At 41.3% G+C, this 25,454-nt stretch overlaps 1 protein-coding gene across 1 annotated transcript in view; it reads right to left on the bottom strand.

The window, feature by feature from the left end:
• Positions 1-13,889, bottom strand: part of LOC115362728 (prickle-like protein 2) — a 32,629-nt gene extending 18,740 nt beyond the window's left edge. The window contains exon 1 of the mRNA XM_030056789.1: positions 13,420-13,889. The gene's annotated coding sequence lies outside the window, so the exon portion shown is untranslated. The remainder of the gene's footprint in view (positions 1-13,419) is intronic.
• Between the last annotated feature and the right edge of the window lie 11,565 nt (positions 13,890-25,454).

Below are 25,454 nucleotides of genomic sequence, written 5' to 3'. Positions count from 1 at the left end.
CAAATCACACTCACACCGCTGCGCAGTCACAATCCTGTGTCTCAACAAGAAAAAAAAAAAGAAAAAAAACATGGGTACTGCCGGTTCTCATTCGGCTCCCCTCACCGTAGGCACTCTCCCAAATTATTTTACAGACAAGCGTGATGAAGTAGGGTGACAGGAGACGGAGGAACAGCGTGTTGTGTGTCACCACAGGAGAGTGGCGCTGTCTGAGATGGCAGCACAATGCAGATCAGGTGCCAGATGAAGCCCGTGTGAACTGTATGTGGAGAAGAAGTGCAGCTGGGCAGGCTCATCCTCTCCCATCACTGCTGGTGGTGATTCACAAACTGAGGCTAATTCCTGTTGTGTGATGCCATTTACATCATTTGCTCGAGGGTGTAATCTTTAATATGGGCCCATTATTATTCCACAGAGCCTTGTGGCTGGGGGTATATGTGTGGAGGCGCGTGTAAATTTGCGTGTGTTTGTGCAAGTGTAAGTGTGTGTGTGTGTGTATGAGCGTGTTTGTGCTAAAATGTGTGAGTATGTGAGAGAGAGAGAGAGAGAGAGAGAGAGAGAGAGCTAGAGAGAAAGAGTCTGTTGCTATGCATTTTTACACGTCCTTCCTCCCACTGGTCTTTTCACATGAAGCACAGCAGAGTGGAGTTTAACACAACATGTAGTTGAGCCTGAACAAACATGTAGTTGAGCCTTTTTCAGAGGCAATAGCCCTGAAACCCTCGGCATAGCGTTAGAGGTCATGCACCTCCCTAAGTTGTCTTCCTGCTCTGAGGGAAAAGGGGTTGAACCCCCCACCCCCACCCTTTGAAATGTTGTTAGTTCTCCTAAGCCTGCTTTTTTATTTCCACAGATTCTGTTGTTGGGATAGTTGCTAGGAAAATGTATTACAGTATATTACATGTTAGCATTACCATGTTACTTTGGTTGGGGAATTATATATTAAATTGTTATGTAACTTTTGAGCTGTTACCACAAATTTATTAAAATGACTCAAAAACTAGGCGCTGCGTTTTGGCCAGCTGTAGATTCAGCAATGCAGAGTGGCCTACACATTTCAGTGAAATGTTTTTATCTTTCCTAAATCAATTAATGTGCGGGTTCCCACTTCCCACAAAGAAATTTGCAAACCTTTGGTATATGACATGATATGATATGGTATTCACAAGAAATGGAAGCAGCATGAAATTGGTTTGGCTTTTTAAAGTAGTAGTCAGTGTAGTTGTAGGCTACAGCACTGTAATACAAACATGATACTGTGTTACATAAAACTGCCCATAATAATATGATTTGACTAACTTATTTCAAGAAAGTATTTACATTACATTAGTTTGATGGCAAGTATAATTACATCAGTGCTATTATGCAACTTACAGTTAGAGTCACAAGTTACCTCCAACATTGACACTTATGACACACTTATGAAATAGAGCCATGATGTGTTGTGACTGAGCTACAAAAGCTCCAAGTTAATTCAACATTGAACTCCAAAAGGCAAAATGATTTGCATGTAATAAGTATCTATGCTGAGCAAGATGTAAGGTATTGGGATCTAAGTAAAGAGAATCCCTTTCTTCCTGTGCCATGTTTGACTCATGACAATTTGATTTTAATAGGACAGCAGTGTGAGAATTTCACAATCTCAGCACTCTCTCTCCGGAAATAAATAATGTTAGAAATCTCAATATATTTCCATATTTCCATAATCTCGCCTTGTTCACTGCTGGTAAAAGAGACTGCCAGTTTTTTTTTTTTTTTTTTTTACTGACGCAGAGGGGCTGACCAATGTGTGAACTCAGCCATATGGGAAGGATTTACTGCTCTCCATGCATGTGTAAAGTGTTATGCATTTGAAAGAGACGTCTTTTGGTGTTCAGTCTGGATTTGAGTTGTCTGGGCCCTATATACTGCTCTGCCTGCTTTGTCAGTGTGACCACAGATAGCATGTGTTGGTATGAAGGGCACATTGGAGTCTTGCGGGAGAATAGAGCGAGCAGCTTCTGAAGGATTCACGCTTTTCACCGAGAAGCTGTAGGCAGGACTCAGAAGTGTGAATAGGGTTGAGTAGTTTGAGACATTACATCAACACCATGAGTTTACCAATCAATGTGCAGTAAACAGGAAGTGCGGGAGGTAGCTCAACATACTGACATAATGGTGCAGCTTGAGAAAAAAAAAGTTCTCTAGTGTCCAATCCACAGACATGAATATGTTTGCCCATGAAGCCTTAGGTTAATATAATAGGAATCTAATATTGAATATTTGGAGCTGGGTACCAACCCATATTCAAAAGGGGAGAGAGAGAGAGAGTAGCCACTGTAGGCATGATTCATTTGACACTCTCTTTCATCGTTGTAGTCTTTATTGAAAATCAGTGCCTTTGTGCAGCGATGCTATCAACAATGGACACACAATGACTCACACCACAGGCTTTCCAAAGCTAACAAAGAAATATAAATTAACTGACAGTACAAAGGAAGCTGACAATGAGATGAGACAAATCGCTCATATTTCAATAGATCAAGTCAAAGCCAGACAAAGATTCTAAAAAAGAACAAATCTAACTGTATGTACATCGCAGTCGAACGCTGCTGCAGGTGTCCCCGCTGAATCTCTAAATCTTTGTGAATCATTTACACCTCCGTGCTTTAGTGGGTCGTCATCTGACAGGAAGATTACAGGCTGAGAGCCATATGATGTTTAGGACAGCAGGGTTATTGGCAAGAGTGTGATTACATATAGACATGTGGGTGGCGCCATCATCTGCTAGAGTTTCCTTTGGCGGCCTCCGACCCCAATCACACAACATTTAATGCTACAGCAAAGTCCACCGGAGTTCACAAGACTGGCTCTCTTACAAAGACAAACACCAGCTTGGCTGTCTGCATGAATAATGACTGTAGTTAGATGCAATAGATGGCCATGATGATGCAATAATTACCAAAAAATGCCAGTTTTGGTCAGTGTGCAAAGGTGATCAAATAGAATTGGCCTAAAAGGCATTCAAGCCAACAGCTGAGAGCTGTGGACATTAACACAAAACATAATTAACTAATGAGGAAAACCTGTTGGCAATAAGCTCTGTGCTTGTACTGCTGCAAGGCAACTCGATAGAGCACTGCGCTGGGAATAATGGGAACAAGCCTAAATGTGTGTGTGTGTGTGTGTGTGTGTGTGTGGTGACTCGAGTGGGACTGGAGTAGAGTAAGCAGAATAATTATAATACACCTCTCTGGTGAGAAGAACAAGCTTCCAAGTTGGAGAGAGAAACAAATGGATTAAATGGATAGAGAATTGGATAAGATTTGGTGAAAGACAAGACAAAGAGGGATAAAAGGATAACAGTGGAGGTGAGAGACAGGCCCCAGGGGGGAGAAGGCCTGGCTCATGACTGAACTATAAATAAAGACCACGTTTCAAGTCCACATCCAGCTTCATGTCTGTCAGGGGTCAAAGACACCATGGGGTCCAGCAGAGTTTCATAACATAACATAAGCTATTGTAAAGCACACGTGGGTAGTAAGGGAATGCCTCAGTACCGAGCTATCCATAACTTGAAGTCAAACTGACATTTTGGTCTGAGCAGGAAGAGATTTTTCTGTCATCAGAAAATAGAGTACAAACACAAATTAAACTCTCGAGCCAATTACAGATGGAGATATTCCAAAAGACTCTCTCTAACCTCTCAAATCTGAGTGGATAAAAAGAAATTATAACTTTGTGTGTCAGGACACACTCAGATCATGATAGGGCAGATCACTGGTTAAATGATAAACCAGATTTCAATATTTATTAAAGACATAATAACCTAAACAAGGCAATAAAGAAAGTGGTATGTAAAGGCCTAGTAATTTAGCATCTTGAGCTCACTGAACATATGACACTGCTGTGGGCTGGAGGTTTATTAGCTGATAATTGGTTTTTAACAATGAAGCTCTTGTCCTGTGGCAATAAATCTAGCCTTAAATCCGTGCAGTGAAGCCTGTAAGCCCCCGCAAAATGGAAAGCAACGTATATGTTGTCGGATTAACAAGTGCTATTAAATCATGCCAGTTAAAGGACTAGGAAGCGCTTAGCTCCTCCAACACCATTATTGGCTGATTTAGGGTTTGCCTGAGAGATGCTCAGTGCAGGCCATGCATGACGCTGTGTGCCAAGGAAAAGGGGGGATCATCCCGCTGTTGGAAAAATCATTAGCTCAAACCTCAAATTCAATTACCTCCTTGGTACTGGATCTCTGTGATGGTCCCCTGGAGGACCGTGTGGCCAAAATAACTCTCAGAACTCCCCTCGATATTGAACTCCCCCAGCAGATGACAGGACCGACCTCAGCAGCCACAATCAGAAAGAGTCGGAGAGAGGTTTAGGGTGCTGGCAGGGGGGCAGTGAAAGAAAACAAATACACTGCAAGCACGAAATGAAGAGGGAATTATTTGTTGCCCCCAGGACTGAGTGACCTCCTGGCAGGATAAGACACACACAACAACAGTTGCCATTTCTTGTCAAACCTGGACATCCATCTGGGTTGGACCTGTCTCTCTGAAGTCAAGTTGCTTTGCCAAAAAAAAAAAAAAAAGAAAGAAAGAAAATATATATATACGTGTGTGTGGAAAAATAGTCAGAGATGGATAGAGGGAGAGACACATAAAAGAGTGTGTAGGCTGTGAGCACCTTTTCTATTCTCTTGGCTTCCAGGGAGCCCTGAGGGAACAACAGAGCCATGCAATGGGAGCACTGTTGGTACGCCGTGGGCTGAGACAAGTGGATTAACAGTGATCTTATTCTGCTTGATGAGGGGGTTGATGAGAGGCAGGTGGTACAGCAATGTAGCAGATCTGTTAGCTCTAAGTATCTGGGTGTGTGTTTCTGTACCTAAACCTGTATGTGTGTGTAGTTTTCAGAGGGAGGGGTGAAATAGTTAACAGCTCTGCCTGCATGGCCGTCTCATCTCATCGAAGCTGTTGAGACTGATGCAGACATCAGGGGCGGACGCCAAAGATTTGGCGTCTGTGAACTACTTCCACACTAAAAACTCATGGAGATTACAAATTTAATGGGTCATGCGGGCAATATTATTTTTACATCATCTGTGGCTGAGAGATCAGTTGCAGTTTTTTTTTTTTTTTTTTTTCATTTTTATACACATACAGTAACATGAAAAAAAATGCATCTAAAAGACTTTTTAAGAGCTTTCTCATGACACCAGTAATGTCAATATTGTGTGCAGCTGCTTGGAATTGGCTAAAGTCTAAATTTCTTACTGCTGCTGTAGAGCTCTATTCCCTGAATGAAAATTGATCCTACATTATTGCATTGTCAATGGTGTGACCATACTATAAAGTATGAACATTATGGTTTTGCACTGGTAGAATACCAGGGTCTGACAACTCAAAAAATGAGTGTCATTGTCAGGTAAACAGAACACAATGTTTATAGCAGATAGCAGGCTGTGGAGAAATATACTTTTAAGTTCACATGGTAACAGCAATCCAATCACAGAATAGTCTATGAGACTACATACTCGCTGCAATTAGACAAAAAAACTGCTCCAAAAAGACACACTCAACGCTGTTCCTGACACCATGGTAACAGCTCTCTGATTTGTAGAACTTGTTTCAAGAATTGTGGGAAATGTAGTGCCTCTACATTAGTGCTGAGAATAAAGTTGATCTCTTTTGGGGGAGCATATAGTATCATATCTCAATGTCACAGCTGATGGTAAGTGTACCTTGAATTGTTAATATTTTATGGCCAATTATCTCAGTCGCTATGGCAAATATGAATGGGAATTTTACCTCCTGAACCCTGCTTGCCGGCTCTATTCCATTTTCCACTCCATTATTCAGTCTGAAATTGCCCCCACCCTGTATTAGCTGATCACTGTGGGTGGAGGGATTTGAATCCTGCTAACCAATCATGTCACTGTGACATTTCCAGTCGACACCATAGATGCATTACAGTGCGATTGCAAATCAGCCTACCTTAGCAACTCCAGCCAACAGTAAAATTGTAAGTCAATGTTGACATTATGAGCAGCTCATCTTGCTGTCTCACAGATGCCTTCAGTGCACAACGATGCTCTGCTTGTTTTTTTTTTTTTTTTTTTTTTTTTTTTTTTTAGTTTTAATTAAAATACTGATAAAAATACTGATACAATACTGATAAAATACTGATTGCAGCATCTATGACTTTATCACCTGTGTCTGTGGACTGAACCACTTGAGGCTAGTATTGAACAGACATTGTCGTACATGTTTCAGTGAAAATTATAAACAAATATCAAACATTAGTCAGTTGTCCAAAACAATGTGGTGACACGTCATTCGAGTGTGTGTGTGTGTGTGCATTTTTGATTTAACAAAAAGTTATACAAAGCAATCTCACATGGTTTTGCAATTCTCGTTTTCATATTGTGTGGGGAAGAAACAGCGCCTGATAAAGTGTCTGGTAAACATTTTTCATCCATCAGACACAGTGACTGATTCAACAAAAGATTTACTTCTTGCCCTGAAATACCCATTCATGCAAATTAGCTGTTATTAAAGGGATGGTGAACCCAGTCAAAAATGTATTATTCTTGAGTACAATCTTCATCATCCACCAAGATTTGAGACTTAACAATAATAATAACTGTAATAAAATGGGATTTTAGGTGCAGCGTTTTCTACAGACTCCGGGAAAACCAACAAAGTTAAAGTGAAAATTGGAACTGTATAGCTACAGGTCTTACAAGTGCTTTAACAATATGTTGGCAAATGTGGTAAAGCTACCATTGCTGTGAAAACTTACACTTTGGAGGCTTGTGGTAGCCAGTTAGAGTTAATGCGAGGAAGCCAACTGACCCCACTGCTAACGTTGGCGAAAGAGGGTACAGCTTCATTTCACAGATTATAAAGCACGTTGCCAGCCCTTCCCTCCTCTAATAAAATAATGGTAAAATAATTATTGGTAAAAGGAACAGCACAAAATCTGCATGCCACGCTAATGAGCCTACTGTTACTGTTAGCACCATTTGATGAACACAGCAGAGGATAACAGCTGCAGTTTAGGAGGCAACCAAAAGGGGGGCGGGAGGAAAACCACCTGAGATTGTGCTCTGATTGGACTACCCGCACTCTTTTAACTTTTAATCCACAGCAAAACCACTTTTTTGACTCAGTGAAAATAGGCAAGGCATTTTAATGAAAGATTACATATTTTAGTTCCCTGTCCCTTGAAGCATTTGAATGTATCAGAGCCAGTGGAGGCTGCAACTTAAGTCATGAAATAATTTAAGGAGATGATCAGTAAAATAACAGGATTAATACTATACTGCAAGTCAAAGCATTATCACCTATAAATGCTGGTGTTAACAGTGGTTCTATACTCTATAGTATTTCAATCAGCAACACAGAAAAGCACTGTGTTCTGTACATTTCACTCTGTATGCAATATTCATTGGCAAATGTCAGTGTGAAATGGAAGGTGCAAAATCTCATTATTCCTACATTATGGGCTGCGCTATTTATAAATTATGTGCATGTGTAAATTTATTATTTTGCCTGCTCAAGACTGTTTACCTCTGGCATTTTGTGCGCACCTGTATGTGTTTTTGTGTGCATGTGTACGTATGCATTGTGTGTATGCATATGCAAGTAGGACAAAGGCATTTCAGAAACACAGTAATGATGTCATTAGTATGTCTGACTGTACCACGAAGGAGAGAGTGAGCCCTGAACCTTGGGGCAAAGTGGTGCACAGATGATTCCCCCACAGTCTGCTCTCCTCATGTGCTTCAGACAGTGAGGCTATGCTAGCACCACAACCATAATCAGCACCAATAACACCAGCAGCAGCAGCAGCAGCAGCGGCACTCGCACCACATTGTCACCCCTCCCTGGCAGTAACCCATGCACCTGCGCCAGGACCACAGCCTCGGTTTGTCTCCGCTTCTCTTTCATTCCCTGTTCCTCAACTTCTCTCCGGGTTTTACTTTTAATTTAAGGGAAACTGTTCTCTGACTAAGCATAAATTGCATATTGTTCTCCTAGTGATCCTTATTCTTAACCAGTCAGCACTTTCTACTATACACAGAGATTGGATAGAAACTGCTGAGATGCACAACGCAATGGCAGTAAAGAAAGGCACTGTGGTGAATCCAGACCCTGAGCTTTATGAAGACCTATTGCTCTGGCTTGTCCTTTTCTCTTTTTTCAGCTCACCTCCTTCTTTATTTCCATCCAACAACAGTGTGGGGGCCATTTCAAACTGGAGGCCTCACAACTGTCAACGTGACTGGCCAATTAGATAGGAGAGGAGCAGATGGCAGGAAGTGTGGGTCCAGATGGGAATTTTTGGCCAGAACAGTGAGGTTAGTGCCGAGACACCCTGACACTAAGTGCCATGGAATCTCTAAAGAACCAAAGTGAGTCAGGACGTTGGTGTTGATGAGATCGAATAACGTTACAGACAGGACCGAGAGGAGGCTTGGTTAGCAGTTAAAGAAGTTTGCCATGATCAAGTCGCAGCGGTCTCAGAGCTACAATAAGCTCTAATGAGTAAGTTAATGACCAACTTGTTCTAACCAATTAAGGGACTCTAATATGGGGCTCAGGAAACAATTAGTCATCAGACAGCAGCAGTCAGCCGCTGGGAATCATCTGAGATTCACTTCAAGAGGAACTTGATTTTCTTAACGTCTGGCTGGAGACAAAACATTCACCCTTTCACTCCACATGGAAATCAAATCAAGCCCTTTTTACACCCCAAACAACACTCCAGCACTAAATCAAGTGTGATTCACTTGATTCCCTCCCAAGTTATCCTAAGCGAAACACTGATGATGCTTTTTTCAGCATGTAGTCAGCAAATAAACTTTTATTTTCTGGATGATACACGACATGGTTATTTTGCTTTTCATTTTTCCACAACCAAGCTTTCCCTATTTACCCTCCTGACCACAGAGGTTATCTGCAGTAATTCCTCGTGGCACCAATTTAGAGTAATCCTACTACACAGATCAACCTTTTTTCAGCTCAGACAATTTAAATCATTACCCGGTAAAGAAAAGAAAAAAAGAAAAATGAAAAAAGATACATTAAATAACGGTTAAAGATACTCGAAAGACACACTAAATAATCATTATTCAGCCCACCAAAGCAAAACAGACATCTCTCGACATGCGTAGTGAGCTCCACAGCTAACGTCTGAAAACCTCTCTTGTCAATACAAGCAAGTCAGGTTGTCTTGCTCCTCCACATCGCATCGCTCTGCCAGAGGAACAAACCCTGCCAAGAACATGGATTCTCTGGGCAGCAAGAGGGAGAGAAAAGTGTAGGAGAGACGAGGATGGTGAAGTAGAGGTGGGCCAAGCCTTCATCTCACTCTCACTTATCATGTGGGGCAACACTATGACTTCCTCCCACTCAGTTCCTTGTTCACCTTTCTCTTCAGATATTTTACTTTTTTCTTTCGCAGTCTGTACTGTGCATCCACACCAGTTTTATGGCAGTGGAGGATGTCAGTCAACCAGTTCATGTTCTGTGCCGTGGGATTATTTGTCTCACTTACATGACAGGTATTTCAACTTCAAAACAGGCACTGCTGTGATTGCAAATGGGTATTCTATGACTATACATGCTATAGTCTGTGAAGCAAACGTGTACCATGAAAATGCCACAGGACGTAATACCTGTGAGCTCCTCTTGAATTTACACCTCAAAAGTTCACATGGAAGAGAGCATGGATGTAGAAACACATGCACACACACTAGCATACATCAAAGTGGTACGATGATGCCCATAAAAAATCATCTGCGTCCCACCTGAGGCTTCTAGTACAACAGAAATCCCTTGGGTGCCTGGGACAGATTCCTAAAAGGAGCAGGGTTAGAGATCAGGGCACCGCACATGGCTTTGTATATCACACTCTCCCAAATCAGCAATCCTCAGAGGGATTGTGGAGAGGTGACATCTGTGTTTTCGTCCATATTGAGTTTTTCTCTCAGATGACAGTGTGTGCTCTTTGTTCTGGCTGTGTCTCGTGATGGGTCTGCAGTGTGCTGTGTGAGTCTGGGCTGCGTCACTACTGACTGTAATGGCTGAACACTGCAGGGTGGAAAACCACTGCAGCCTGCATACATTTCTACCTTTTTGTTCTCCAAAACTTAAAAACACATAATCTGTGTTGAGATATTTTGATTAAACAAGCCGTGGCCAAACAGTGTGTCAAGCAAGTTGTAAATGTCCATATTGGTTGGTGTAATAGACACTGATCTTCATTAATTATCCAAAACTTAAGATAATAGTAACAGAAAGTGGATTTTGCAATAAATACATATCCAGGGATATACTATAAAAAAGACTGTGAGCCAGTAAGACTTGTGAAATGAGCAGAAAAAAAGCTAAAACCTTGATTTTTAGCAAGCAAAACAAATTAGACAGACCTGGTCTTCACCATTACCTCCTCAGTGAATACAAATTCCCTTTTTAATTTAATCAGGCACAGCAGGACAGGCTCATGGGGTCCTGCGTGGAATTGACTGTGGTGCAACACAGGTTTCATTTCCTGTTAAGACACATTTTTGAACGGCTTTATTTTAGCTACTGCATAAACCATCTGCACAGCTTTAATGACAAGCAGAGCTATCCAAAAATGTGACAAAATGGATAAAACCACAACAGAAACACAAAAAGCCAATTCTGACTAATCCTAATCCTGTAATTGCTAATCCTTTATTTAGTTCTCACTAACTCCGAAATTTCTATAATAGCATATAGGGTACCTATTTTGTGTTTTCGTCATAAAATGCCATATAGTATGTATTGGCAAGGGAATATTCCTGTTGTTTGTTTCTCCCCACCACTCTCATTCTGTTTCAGTGACCTTATGTAAGAGAAAGGTCATGGCATATCTATTATTAAAGGACTCGGTCATGGTATATTACATTATTAATCACCTCTCTGTAAGCCCTTAACACACACAGTGTGATTCCGGCCTGAGTGTCATAAGTGTTTACACAGACAGAGGCCTGCAAAACCTCAGGATCAATCTGCCATCACATTAGATGACCAGTCACAAGACAGTCATTTAGATTGCAGCTGCTTTAACTGAGGATCACGAAGAATGTCCTCACAAATTCAGTATAATGAGCTTTTTTAAAAAAAAAAAAAAAAAAAAAAAAAATGGTGGTGTTCAACAATCTAGAGGTGTTGAACCGGTTTCAACATCCATGTCATAGTTAGTAAAAATGAACTGTGAACAGAAATTTGCTGTAAATACTGAACCTGCTTTTTCTGGGAATTGAGCAAACAGCCTTTGTATAGCTATTCCCATCGTATAGCAACAAAGCCACCTGAACTGTCAGCTTTTAAGGGCCATAAAGGCAACACAGAGGCAGAAATGTACTGTGAAAGCACCGCATGGGGCAGAGCATCGAGAGCTCTGAGCCACCCGCCCACCCTTCCTGAATCAGCCGTTTCTGTGGCGACCAGAGCAGAGAGGGGTAGGGGGAGGCACTGGGTGAAAAGTGGAGAGACAACATTTCAGATCCAGTGGGAGAAAGATGAAGAGAGGGATAGATGGACGGAGGGATGAGAGATAAACGGATGTGGCAGGGTCAATGGGGAACCGGGGCTCATTCCTGAACATCACACTCAGTGACAGATTGACAGTGAGCGGCAAACGGCAGCAGCATCCACAGTGAAAGAGACAAACATGGAAGGGATTTCTCAGACTCAGTTTATCACCTATGGCAGCGGAGATCACACTCGTGTTCCAGGGTTTTATAGCATTTAGAGCAGCCTGTAGAAATGTGACATAGACAGCGTCTCTTGGGGAAATCTCATTCAGCCATATGGTCGTATTCAAAGCCTCATATTTCACTGTCCTCTTTGTATGCAAATTATGTTGACTTGAAGTAAGTCGTAACAGATTATGTCTTACTTCAGAGAAAAATTTGAGTCGGGACATGAGCTGATTCAACAAGTTGTACACTGAGGAAATAATTGCAGATTCCCTACAGTAAACACTCATGAGCTGCCATCACACACAAACTACATTCCCCGGAGCAACAGCAGGAGTGACAAGTGTCACATATTAACATGGAGGAGGAGGACCTGCTAAATCTTTAAATGGTGAGCAGCTGATGGATCAATTAGATAACAGTGTCACATCTGCAGTGAGAGCCTGTTCAACCGTTTCGTGGTTAAAACGATTAATGACAAATACGCTTTATGAGGAAAGTCAAAACTCATCATGAATCCAAAATAATAATAATAATAATAAGCATATTATTTTTAACCATTTTTTATGACTTACTTTATTTTACCATTCAATATTGCAACAACTTCACACATCATCCTTTGCATAAATCATTATTTTTTTCACAGCACAGAAATAGCAAATGAGTGGCTGAGCAAAGACTCCGTATGGGGATATTGAGATCTTTGTTTTCACGTCACTTCTATTTTTGACATCATGCCAGTCTCTTGAATTGAGTATTATGTAATGAATTATACTTTGAAATTGAGCATATTTTTACAGTCTTACACTACAGTGATCCCATCCTACGGTTGCAGTAGGAGCTGTCTTGCGCAGTTCAGACAAAAGATTCCCACTGAGCTCTACAAAAACAGCGTAAATCTGACATGTAAACAACTGCAGATTTTCCAGACAGCTGTCTATGGACTACTGCGTCCAAACGCTGCTTGTAGTATGTGTAAATTTGCATTCTGACTAAAGCGCAGCAGCTGATATGGCAGTCTTCTTCATGTGTTTTTTTTTTTTTTTCTGTTTCTGAACATGACTGAGATAACAGTAACAGAGCCACTGCTGTAACCGTTCCCTCCTCCCACCTTCTCTTTCAGACACACATGGATACACACCTATTCACACACACACACAAACACACAGAGAAAACAGGATGAAACAAGATGGATACAGCCCTTTAAAAACGCAAAGCTTCCCCAAGTCCCAGTGGTCTTTTTCACTTGTCAGTCAAGAGGTAAACAAGCCTTCACGCAAAGTAACACGCATACAATCGCTCTTATACAAACACCCCCCCACACTCCACCCACACACACCCTCACACACACACCAATCCCTCACCTCCCTATGCACACACCCCGCATAGGAAAACTTTCACTACAACCCACACTAGTATTTCTGAAATCACTGCATCCTCGATGTAAATACGCATCACAGTTTTCATAAGTAGTCGAGTAAAAAAACAATTAATTAATTAATTAATTAAACAATAATAATCATCATAATAAACAACTTGTTTATGTTGTGTTTACTTAACATAACACCATTGTATTTATATTCAATGATGAAAATCCAGTTTTCAATCAGTCATTTTCAATTTGGATACCACACGTCAGTCAAATCAGCACTACTCAGAGTATTTCATGATGATTAAAGGAAGGCTGTGAGACTCACCTGTTTATGATCCTGGTGTTGATCTCCCGGCTGGAGGCTGGTCAGAGAGCGGCAGAGATGTGGAGGGACTGGACGGAGTCTGTCACACTGGAGTCATGCCAGTGATTCGGCTCTGCTCTGCAGCTCCCTTGCGCTCTGACTCTCAGAGACGAACACCAGCTCTGCCTCTGCCTCTGGCTTTCACACGCAGCAGCAACGGAGGGAAGGCTGGGGGCTGCAGACTGTGTGATCAAGTCTCTCTCTCTCTCTCTCTCTCTCTCTCTCTCTCTCTCTCTCCCTCCCTCCCTCTCTGTCTTTCTCTCTGACTCTCTCACTCTTCCTCCTCTCTCTCCTCTGGGCTCTGTGTCTCTCCTCAAGGCTGGCTGGAGGCGACTGAGGCAGAGGCTGGGTGAAGAGATGAACACAGAAACAGGGAGAAAGTGTGTATGTATTAGGTTGACTCCCTTTGCAAGTATTTATGTGAGTGAGAGGAAGAGGAATCTTTTTAGCACCAGTGACACCAACAATACATAGAGGCTCCTCACTGAGAGAGAGAGAGAGAGAGAGGGAGAGAGAGAGATAGAGAGAGAGAGAGAGAGAAAGCTACTCCCACCTCCTACCCCCTCTCTCCCCCTCCCTCACTCCCTTTTTTTCCTCCCCCGCCTCCTCCCCTCCTCTGCCTTCCCCACACCAGCCTGTTGAAATGAGTCATCAGCTCTCAGCCAATCGCGAGCCAGCACACTGCCTCTGATTAGAATCACAGGAGTATTTATTGGAGTGGAGTCTTATGCACTCTTATTTTGAGGAGATGAAAATGAAATGGAGAAGGTCTGGCAGGACATGGCATACGTAGTTTTAGTGGTCATCACTCTGGGTGGTGGTAGGAGGGGTTGAGGTCTGCCAAGTGAGTGATGGAGGCAGTGAATGGCAGCAGGGGTCCTTACAAAGTCACATTGCTCCTGAAAGGCACAATTAAGAAAGTAGGGAGGACTGAAAGTGACCTGACTTTGCTCCTGATTTTGAATCTCAGCCATGTTCCACAAACCCCTGGCAAAACAAGTGAAGAGAAAGCTTGTATGTGGTCATGGGGGTACAGTATTTCATTGTGCAGTGTATGATGTGACTCAGGGTGCTATATGATTCATTTCAGGAGACTAAAAAGGACAAATCTATTCTGTGCAGAAATCCACAAAAAGCTATCCAACCTCCCACCCCCCTCATTAGCCCCTGACCAGACTGACTCTCTTCCAAGCTGAATATGGATACCTATGGATGCCTCCCAAACCATGATAATGAAATGAGGTTCTGGCAGAGAGAAAAGAGTAGATTTTTTTTTTTAACATTTGGATTCTTCAGAAGGGGCTATTAATATTGATTGACATCCTATTTTCTGAATAAATGGGCTATTTTTCAAGGGCTGAGCTGTAAATCGATTTTGAACAGCACTACGAGGAAGACACGTCTTCATTTGGTGCCAGACTTGTACAAAATCAGATAAGACGGGGGACGTCTGTGAAGTGTGGGGCACATAATGCAATATGAGTAACTCAATAACTGTCACCAGATATTGTTTAAAAGTCCGTCAAGCCAATACTGTGGTGGTCTTTTGGCAGGGCCACAAATCCAAATCAATTTCTCTCATGTCTAATCCTGAAGCTCCACGAGCCAAAGGGCACGAAACAGCAAGAATGAGATGGGGTATGACTGAGATAGGACTGAGGAGAAGGAGGTACAGTAAGGTGAAAGGGATCAATAGATGACAGTCAGTGAGCATAAAAACAGAAAAAGAGGAGCTTGTGAAGAGAGGAAATTGAGCCCATTCTATATGACTGAAAGGCTGTGTAGCTGTTAAAGTCATTTCCCCTCCGCAAATTTCTGTTGCAGGCTGAAAATAGGCCCCGCCGTCAGATGCACATAATAGAATATCCTGATTATTATAAGGCTGGATTGTACTTTTTCCTAACAGGCTCTTTTTTCCCCCCACTCAAATTTCCATTATCTCTGCAAAAAAATACCCTGATGGAGGGCAAAATCAACCCATTTGGTATAGCTTCTCAAAATGAATGAACAAGTAGAGGGAGGGGGAGGGAAACAATGATGAGGAGAAGATCTTTCTTATCACTGTGAAAGTATCCATTAAATCAGATCAAAATTATTTGTAATGACCTTAGCCAAGACTCTGTCAAGACAAAAAAAGAAGAAACTCATCACAGGACAAGAGCTACTCTTCCCAGAGCGCAAACAACTGTGTCTGGTCAACATGTCACAGTAGATTAATCCTTCCTTGAAATCCGCTGCAATTGACTCCAGTTCACTAGGTCAGTAAAAGTATGACAGCTATTTTGTTCTGGTCTGGGCAAAGGACTTGAAATGATGAAGTCGTTTCGGAGAGTGGCTCATTCTCAGGACAAAAACATCTCACTTAAGATAAGTACCAAACTGTCTGAGGGGATCGGTCAAACGACTTCACAGCTGTTTCTCCTCATGCAGCGGAGACGCATATGGACTTCCACGGGAATATGATGGAAAATGTTATGCTTCACTGACACAAAGCAGGGAAGCGCTCCCTGCTCATCCCTGTACAACACCGGACCTCATAAAAGCAGCTGGAGCCAACTGATGCTGATGGACTGCATGACAACAACATAAGACTGTACTTGACATTTACGTTTGAAACTTGGAAATATCAATCGGTATGTGAAAATATTAATCACATCACTGGCCTGACTGATATTGCTCATATCTTTCACATAACATCAGCAAACGTCAAAAGCTTGCATTAAATGTGTCATGCTTTGGCTTTGGCTTTGACTTAAAGGAACAATTCACAAAATACAACTCACCAGCAACATGGTTTGCACTCCTGGGTGCTGGATAAATACAAGTTGCTGGAGTTTGCTGGCAGGAAACCTTTCTTAAGGAAACTCTTCTCTCTCAGGGGCTCTGGATTTTTTTTTTTTTTTTTTTTTTTTTGGATGAAATATACTTGCACAGATATTTCAACATTGTGTGTACAATGGGGGGAAAATGAACACGGCAGTTACTGATGGCCTCCAGATCAGAGTAGCAAGGCTAACATGAGCAGCTTTTGCCATTTTGCTATTAACTCTCTTTTCAGATTCATTTGTTCTTAAGTAGCCATAGCGGAGCTACAGTAACACAATCAGGTGGCCTGTTGGCCTGTTCCATTAGTTACATCTTTGACCCAATCACTGTTGTACCCCTGATTATTTTTTGTCATGTTCCTGCAGCAGAAAAATCAGCTAAAAGTGCTTATAGTAAAATAAGACTTCAGTCAGCAGTGGATGTCAAAGGGAAGAGATTCACAAGTCAAGAGATGGCGGTCAGAACCACTCAGTGTCAGCAAAATTCAAAAGGCCTCAAAGACAACAGCCTGTCAATCAAAAAAGTAAGTGAGGAAATAAACAAAAATATGATCCACATGAGCTTACTGTGACCAATATCTGTCTGTCAAGGTGATGACACCCCATATGGGACTTTCACAAGTTTCTCTCTCCCTCTTCCTCGCTGTCTGACTCTGTGTCTCTCTGTCAAGCCTTCACCCACAACACATTTGTGCTGCTTCACTTCTCGCTCCCTTGGGGACCTTCCACATCTGATACCAGCACACTGATGTTAAATGCTGTAAGTGAGGGGGGAGCTCCGCCCTGCCATCCTCCATCTCAGTTACTGAGCAGCAGCCCTGCTCTGGGGGACTGTGAGTTAGACACACGGGGGTTTCATCCGCTCCATCACTGTGCAGTGTCACAGGATGACACAGCTCTGCAGTGCCAACCACAAGGCCTTTATTTTTTTTATTTATTTATTTAAGATTTTTTTTTTTTTTTTTTTTTTTGGCATTTATGCTTTATTTGACAGTCACAATAGATAGACAGGAAAGGCAGGAGGCAGAGAGAGAGAGAGAGAGGGGATGAGGTGCAGCAAAGGGCCTGAAGTCAGATTCAGACTCAGGACACTGCGACCAGACTCAGCCTTAACAAGTGGTACGTGCTCTTACCAGGTGAACTACCACGACGCCCTGCAAGGCCTTTATTTTGAAAGAGGTACAGACGTATGGATGCCAGGGTATGTCTGGAATAGAATAATATGTATGCAATGCATGTGTGTGTGTGTGTGTGTGTGTGTGTGTGTGTTCATCCTTGAGTGTATGCATGTGTACACTTGCATGATTTAGTTGTAAATAGGCCTCAGAGGTCATGTCATCATTTTGTCTGATTTGTTAGCATTGTCGTTACTTCCGGATGAGAACATATATTTGTCTGAGGGGGGAAATGAATGAATGAATGGGGTCTTCATAATTCCTTTTGTGATCCCTAACCAGGCCGGGGCCCTTAGAATAAAATCTTAAAGAAAAAAGAAGAAGTTAATGACAGGGAGCCCTGCGTGGCAACCAATCAGCAGGCTGGTACACTGGGAGCATGTTACCACTCTATAACCACAAATTAAAACTTATCGTATCAAAAGAAAAGGTAAAATAAACAGCAATCAGTACTTATCCTTATCTGCAGTCTTTCCAAATATTCTTGAGCTGCACAGGACTCAAGAGACCATGTGCACAGGACTGAATTTAGAGCAGGAATGAAGCTGACACACCGGTGCTCCATGAGCCTATTTGAGCTGATAGTCTGGGTATTTGCTACTCCATATAGTTTGGCCATGCAACTCATTTCCTGTCACAAGGATGAGCACTTCAATGGGACTGTTTTCTCCAAAATCATTGAAGTGCACCTGGCCCAGCAAATAGCATGATTTTGACCCACCAATGACCCAAAGCTCAAAATATGCTTGCAAGGATGCAGAACAACAGACTTTTGTTTGCAATTCATTATTTATTGCTTTTTTCCCAGCCCTCTTACTTCCAAAAACTGACAGTACTACTTTCCGATAGGTAGCAACGTCGCATATTGATACCAGTATAGAGGAAAAAGTATGATTATATGGGTAAGAGCCCAAACTATTTGAAGGTTATGGCCAGGTACCATAACCTTCAAACAGTTAGTCACCTGTGATGACCCGCTACACATAGTTAGTGCTGTGGTAATTCTTTTTTTTTTTTTTTTTTTTTTCATATTATCATCCTGGAACAAAGATAAAATATACACCAAACAAATGAACATGGTAGCTAACTAACCAGGTGTTTTTATGACAGGCAAAGCTGATTACAGAATAGCCAGCTATGTATTTATTGTGCACTACAGTGTTGGCTTTTTTTTTTTTTTTTTTTTTTTTTTTAAAGCTTTTTTCAGTGGAAGAGCAGCAGCTGAATTCAGTGGATCCAGTCCCATTTTAAGAGAGAAACATGCAGATAAAAACGTCCAAGTTTTAAATGCCGGCCAGCATCAATCACAGCCTGTGACAGGGACGATTATGTGAAAAGCCTTTCAATTTTCCACATAGAGAAAATGCACTGGATCTGGAATTTCATATTTGGGCATTTGGGCCACTGAGGTCTATTTTCTGTTCTTTTGTATTTGATGAGACGAGAGAAGAAAAAAGAGAGAAAAAAAAACATTTAGTTGTATCTGCAGGTATGATTTAGCTCCACAATGAGGAAATTACATCCACTGTGCTACACTAATAAACCATTGTGAGCCAGGCGAATGGTGTTACTGAGGTGATCAGATCACTGGAGAAAGGAGATAATGAGTCTGACAGTGATGTGTTGAGTCTATTAGAGCCAGTGTCATCCTGCCTGCACTTTGATTTGATCACACAACCAGTACTACAGCCTGATAAGCTGTCCTCTCATCCCTCACTGTCACTGTGGAGCCTGGCACCTGGACTCTCTAGGACAGAGGCGCTTACACAACACAAACAGCATGTGCTAAAATTAAACAAAATACACAATAGCGCTAAAACACCAGGAGTAATTCATTTTGCTAAAACGAATTCTCTCGTCCCATTGTGACCGTCTTGGCTGTCTGGCCCACAAACCCAAAAATATTGCCTACACACTCCTTCACTGAGGCAGCTACTATCCCGCTGAGAGCAGAAACAATTCACACTATCGCAAAAAAGGTGGAAATGCCATCACCTGCCCAGAAAATACAGAAACACAACATAATCCAAACATGAAAAATACTTATTTCCTCAGGGTGAAAACACATTTTGTTGTAGAGATGTGGCCTGAGAGACACATGTTGTGTTCACTTCAGTTCAGCCTGGGCTTTTTATAGATGACCTTCGCTATCTAAACAAAGCATCACCATTTCCAGTTAGCGCCGTTTTGTGTCACCAAAGTGTGAATATTTACAGGCCATATCGGGATTGGGATGAGGTGATTATGTCCCAGCGTCCCTGTTCCAATTACTGTATCTGCTTTTAGCTATCGTGGCTCCGCTTTGAGCCTTGTTTCACCGAAATACTTGAAATATCTGCATCTTCAATGAAATCTAATAAACCGTCAACAACACTGCCTCTGTTTCATGTCATACTGTTTCAGAGTCAGCTGGAGAAGCCGTATTTTCTTACCTATTAAATACTATCTAATTTTCTGCAACACCATGTCCCTTGATGTGATCAAATTCTTGTAACTGAATGCATTTTTTGATGCCGTCTATGAAATTATGTGGAATATGCTGCCAGTTAATAGGAGCTACATCTGTTTACAAGCAGACTGGAGAGATTTGACCGTGTACTGCTCTGCTAGATGTTGCACAGTATTTGTCTGTGCTGCTATTTGGTATTCAAGTGGAAAACATTAGACAGCAAGTATCTCTGGGGTTTTTGCAGCATAAGACTTGAAAGCATGTATCTTTCTATCTACTTTTCTTGGTTAGTAGTCTAGAGAATATGCAGCAGAAAATGTGGCTCTGTTCTTTTTTTGGTGTCAGATTTGAGGATGTTGAGGATGTGCCTGAGTGAAGAATAAGATGCCTAAGGGGTTAACACTGGGTCATAACTACTCAAGCTTAAGACCACTAAGAGCCTTCAGGAGATGAGCCATCGATTCCCCGGTGGCTCAATGCACAACCACACAGCCACAACACAGGAGGAGGAAAGTCACGCAAGAAAGATAATCCACTTTCATGGGCCAGAAAAAAAGCATTTGGATCACACCATACAAATCAAAAAAGAGATTTAGGTGGAATTAGATGGCTTTTCGTGCTGCAACTCGGGATGCAGTGAGCATCAATCCAAGTAAAACACAACGAACTCACAGTTTTCCAAATATCCGTACAGGCAAAAATAAGCTGCACTGAAATACGCTTTTTTTCCCTTCTCAATCTATAACCCTTTCTCCCTCTATCTACCTACCTCTTTCAATGTCTTTTTACTCTATTCATGTCTCCTCCACATCTTCACCTGTCCAGCTGTTCCCCTCAAAGCACGTGTAAAAATAGAGCTCCTCCATGTTCTGCTTTTGCACAAGATGTCAACTAGACATCTTTATAGTTTATCATTCTTTATCACAACTCCCTGCAAACTGAACTGTAATATTCCTTCTTTTGCCAAGAGAGAAGAATCACCCGAAAGACTGTCACACAGACACTGACATGAATGTACGTGCACATACAAATGCACAAACACACACTGACTGAAAATATTGTATAGTTGCACAAAAGGATGAGACACACACATGCAGAGTGTACACAATGAAAGATGTGGCACATACTGTTGGATTGAAACAGTCTGCTGCCTTGCTGCGTACATTATTCCAAGCTTGAAATTCTCTATTCTTGCCTTTTGTGAGTCTGTGGCTTTTTCACTCAAGTGAAAAGCCATCTCCGTGCAATCTTCTCCTCCAGGAAGATGAATTGAAAATGAATACTAGAAGCATGATAGGCAAGGTCTACGGCACGTTTTCTTTCAGAGGCCATATCTTTTTTCACCTTCCCGGCGTCTTTCCATGTGACAAAATTAAACTAAACATTTAGTCTAATTGCAGCTGTTTGATCTTCACCTGCAATCATAGATGAGTATTAGGGAAAATCAGCACTGAAATAATTTGCAATGAACAATTCAACATATAAGCTAACATGATAAAATAATGTATCCGTGTACACTCCATAAGTATCTAAACGGGGGTCACAGTGTATCCAAATACTAAGAATAATAGTCTCATATGATAGCTGTTATATAAATTTCATTTTTACCACAGAATATCAGTGACAACAAACCTGTACCTAATGACATATTTATACATACACAAACCTGTTGTGTGTTGGAGGTCCCTCTGCTTTTTGCGCTGATGCTTTACATCAACAACGTGGAGCCCTGAGGACAAGCCCTCTGGATCTGCCACATCCACTATGGGTAGAACTAATTAGACAAGACATTTTATGACAACACGTTGACTAGAAGAGAAGGGAGCCACATGGGCACCGTGTGCAGTCTGCCCTCAAATCCTGCCTGTCTATCTCTTACCCTTTTCTCAAGAGGCCACCATCACAAGGAACACACAAGGGGCAAATTTTATTGTTTGCTGAGCTCCTTTTTTTTTTGTCTCTGGCCACAAGTGTACCAACAGATCTCGTAATAGCACGGCAACAAAACCCCGACTTTGCAACTGCACATATTAGTCACACAAGCTATAGCCTTTCACACTGCTAGCTGAATTGGTTAAATCCTCTCTATGCTGCAGTACATTAATTGTTAAATGGGAAAGGCACATCGGGGTAGCAGATTTCATTTCTTTATTATACAGCCATGTGAGTAGTAAATCACTCTTGATTGGGTCTCATATGGATGGAACATGTGTTTAGAGACTGTAATCCCAAACCCTTCTGCGGCATATTTAATTTTTCTTTTTTTTTCTTTCTTTCTTTTTTTTTTTTTTTTTAATGTAACAACTGACTGCTTCCCGCTACAAACCCTTATCCTTTCTACATACGAGCTCTCACTGAGTGATGTAGCAGCTTCAGCCCTCCAACCACTTTCAGATTATTGGAGGCTGTCTGTCCCACAGCCTGCATGTTTAGTGAATCAATTTTCAGGTATTGAATTACTCTTGCTTTGCTAATTAAGCAGGCTGAACAGATGAAAGCGTCAGAAGAAGCCGCTTTAGATATGTTTGATACAGAACGACCCGAACAGAGCCGCGCAAAGAGGGCTACAACACACAAAGCAGATAAAAAAGATAGAGGGTTATGATTTCTATATGACGAGTTATGAAACCACTTTCATTTGCATGTCTATTTCTGTCTGCTCTCAGGCAAGTCTCCAGGAGGGTCATGGATTAACAGCTACCATAGGACGTTACCTCATCAAGCAGGATGGGGAGGTCAGAATAACATTGTTAGTTCCAGTGCAGAGGGGTCGACTGACACATGAAGAGAAATTCAATCCCATTCCCTCTCACATAGGCCTTCTCTGACTTTGATTACATTTTCATATTTTGGAATGGATAAGGAGAGGGGATAGCTGCCATTGATACAGGCCAGGATCAACTGATGTAATTTCCCCCACTGGGGAAATGGGCCAACCAGATACACATTTACTCTCTTTCTCAGTTCTCATCCACTCATACATATTTAGCATCTCTATCATCCCTCTATCTCTGTGACATCAAAGGACTGTGCGCCACGACTGGGGCCCTGGTGGCTGCCACCACAGGGGGCGGTCTAAGTGGAGATAAATACTTTCTGATAAACTCCTAAAGCACGTTTGCCTCAGAGACATCCCAGTCATACAATAAAAAGCAGCTAAAAAACATCCAGCACAAGAGGATTTGCCATTTGAGGTTACATTCCTTGTAAAGTTATTTAGAGTGTTTACCTTTATGCAAAAAGAGACATTGAGGAGCACCATTAATAACAACAAACAGCAGCTATTCTCGTGTGTGAGAAGGCATTCCAAAGGCATAACAAAAGTAATTACTATGCATTCAAATGTTTAAAAGTAACAGTATGAGATGGATGTGATAGGCAGGAGTGTAAAGTTGTATGACAAAGGGTCAGTGGTGGAAAAAATAGTCAAACACAGCATCTGACTACTTTTTCCGTCACTTAAGTAGCAGTAACATAGTGGGAAAATAAAGGGTAAAAAAAGGTAAAAGTAAAAGTCCTTCATTCACAATTTGACTTAAGCAAAACTACATTAGGGTTAGCAGTAAAATGTTCCTCAGCATGAAAAGTGAAAGCACTCAGGTAAGATATTGTAATAACCATCATCAATAAATGGTAAATTGATAGTTCACAACATTGAAATTATAACCAATAATGCTTACTTATTACACATAGACTATTTAATAATAGTTTATTGTTGCACATATTATAACATTTTATACACATTTTACACACAATATTAAGTATTTGTTAATGATTACCTAATGATTTTCAGACTTAAATCATTTGGCAAACATCTACAACATTACATCAGGACCAGATGTTTTATAGCACTTTGTAAACAATCTATACACATTAGTTGGGTGGCAGTTATAAAGTTGCAACTACTGTTTATAATAATTATTTAATAAATCTATAGGTGACTCTGGGGTTCAAGTCAACATGGACTGTTAGAAGTAAAACGTTTCACAGCTTACTTAAAATTATTCAACTTTATAAAGGCCATCCAAATAAAGTTTAAAGATGGACTACACAGAATTTATTAACTATTTGCCACATATTATTAACATCTGTCGCAACTTTAAAATAGCCATCAAATAATGTTTATGGAGCGTTTACAAAGCAGTTTTGTTAGCTCCTCCATCTATCTATGTAGTGTGTGCAAATGTTTTAGAGACCATTTCTGACAGGTTTACAAATCATCTGTTATTCCTTAACAAATACTTCATATAATGTATAAAATGTTATAATGTGTGCAACAACAAACTGTTGATGAGCAGTTCACTATGTAATAAGTAAACATTATTAATTTTCATTACATTTTTTGTTAACTGTAAAACAACTATTAATTAACATCAGTTATGTGTTTGCCATTTATTAATGATGGCTATTATAAAGTGTTAGCAGGACTCATTCTGAGGAATAGTTCCTTTTAGAGTGAATTACTGATATATTATAGTATTTTTATTTTAATGTTATAGATCTCATTGCTCCACATGCTATTGGCTAGTTTAAACTCTGTGGTAAAATTTTATTATGCAAAGTAGCTACTGATTACAGCCTCAGATAAATGTAGTGCAGTGCAAAGACCAATATTTTCTTCTGCAGTAAAAGTCTAAAGTCTCACAAAATAGAAATATGCAGGTGAAGTGCCAGTACTTCAAAACCATTTGCAAAGTAATGCACTGGAGTACAATAGTAGGTACAGTGAATGTACTTAGTTGCTTTTCATCTCTGCAAAGGATACAAAAAGAGCCCGGGACTGCCCTGCTGTGCTTTGTGGTCTTGTGTCCGATGATTATCACAGCTTCTGTGCTGGGATGCCTCATCCAACACTTGTGAACCACATGATCCAGTCATAATCAGCCGCTCTGACTTTGGCTCATATTTGGTTCAAGAAAACAAACAGCAAGACCTTTGCTCGTTGAACGCACACATAAGTCCATCAGTGGCTGTCACTGGCTTTGGAAAAGGCCAGAACTGGACATGAAGAGAGGCTGTGTTACTGGTGGGTGTCTGGGACACGTTACTGGGCAGACTGGTGCTCAGTGAGACACTGGGCTCAGCAGACGTGATCAGTGTCTGGCCATGGTCTGTAAGACACTGTTAGTTTACAAGGCCAGACAGTGAAGATCTCTGTCTCCTGAATGTGCTCAGAGCTTTGGGGAGGCGTTCTGCCAGTTTCCTAGACAAGCCACAAACAGATCAGAGCATAATGACATTATACTGCGCAGCAGCAGAATCAGATGGAGGAAGATGGAAGAAAGAGAGCAACGGTGAAGGACAGCAGCACACACCACACTGTGTGCGCAAGCACTGACACTTACGCAACTAAGTACTGGATGATCATGTTAGCATTTGGGTTATTCAATTCTATTTCAAGGCTCCTAGGGATTATTGGTGGGCCTTTATATATTTGGCAACATCATTTAAGAGGAATTATCTAATACGAGCTGTGTCATTAAGTGAGTGAGTAGGATGAGAAGGAAGGGGTGTGCATGTATGTTTATATGTATGTGTACGGTATGT

The sequence above is a fragment of the Myripristis murdjan genome, chromosome 7 (assembly GCF_902150065.1).
Source record: "Myripristis murdjan chromosome 7, fMyrMur1.1, whole genome shotgun sequence".
NCBI lineage: Eukaryota > Metazoa > Chordata > Actinopteri > Holocentriformes > Holocentridae > Myripristis > Myripristis murdjan.
Note: the sequence above shows the minus strand (reverse complement) of the source record. Positions and strands in the feature narration are given on the sequence as shown.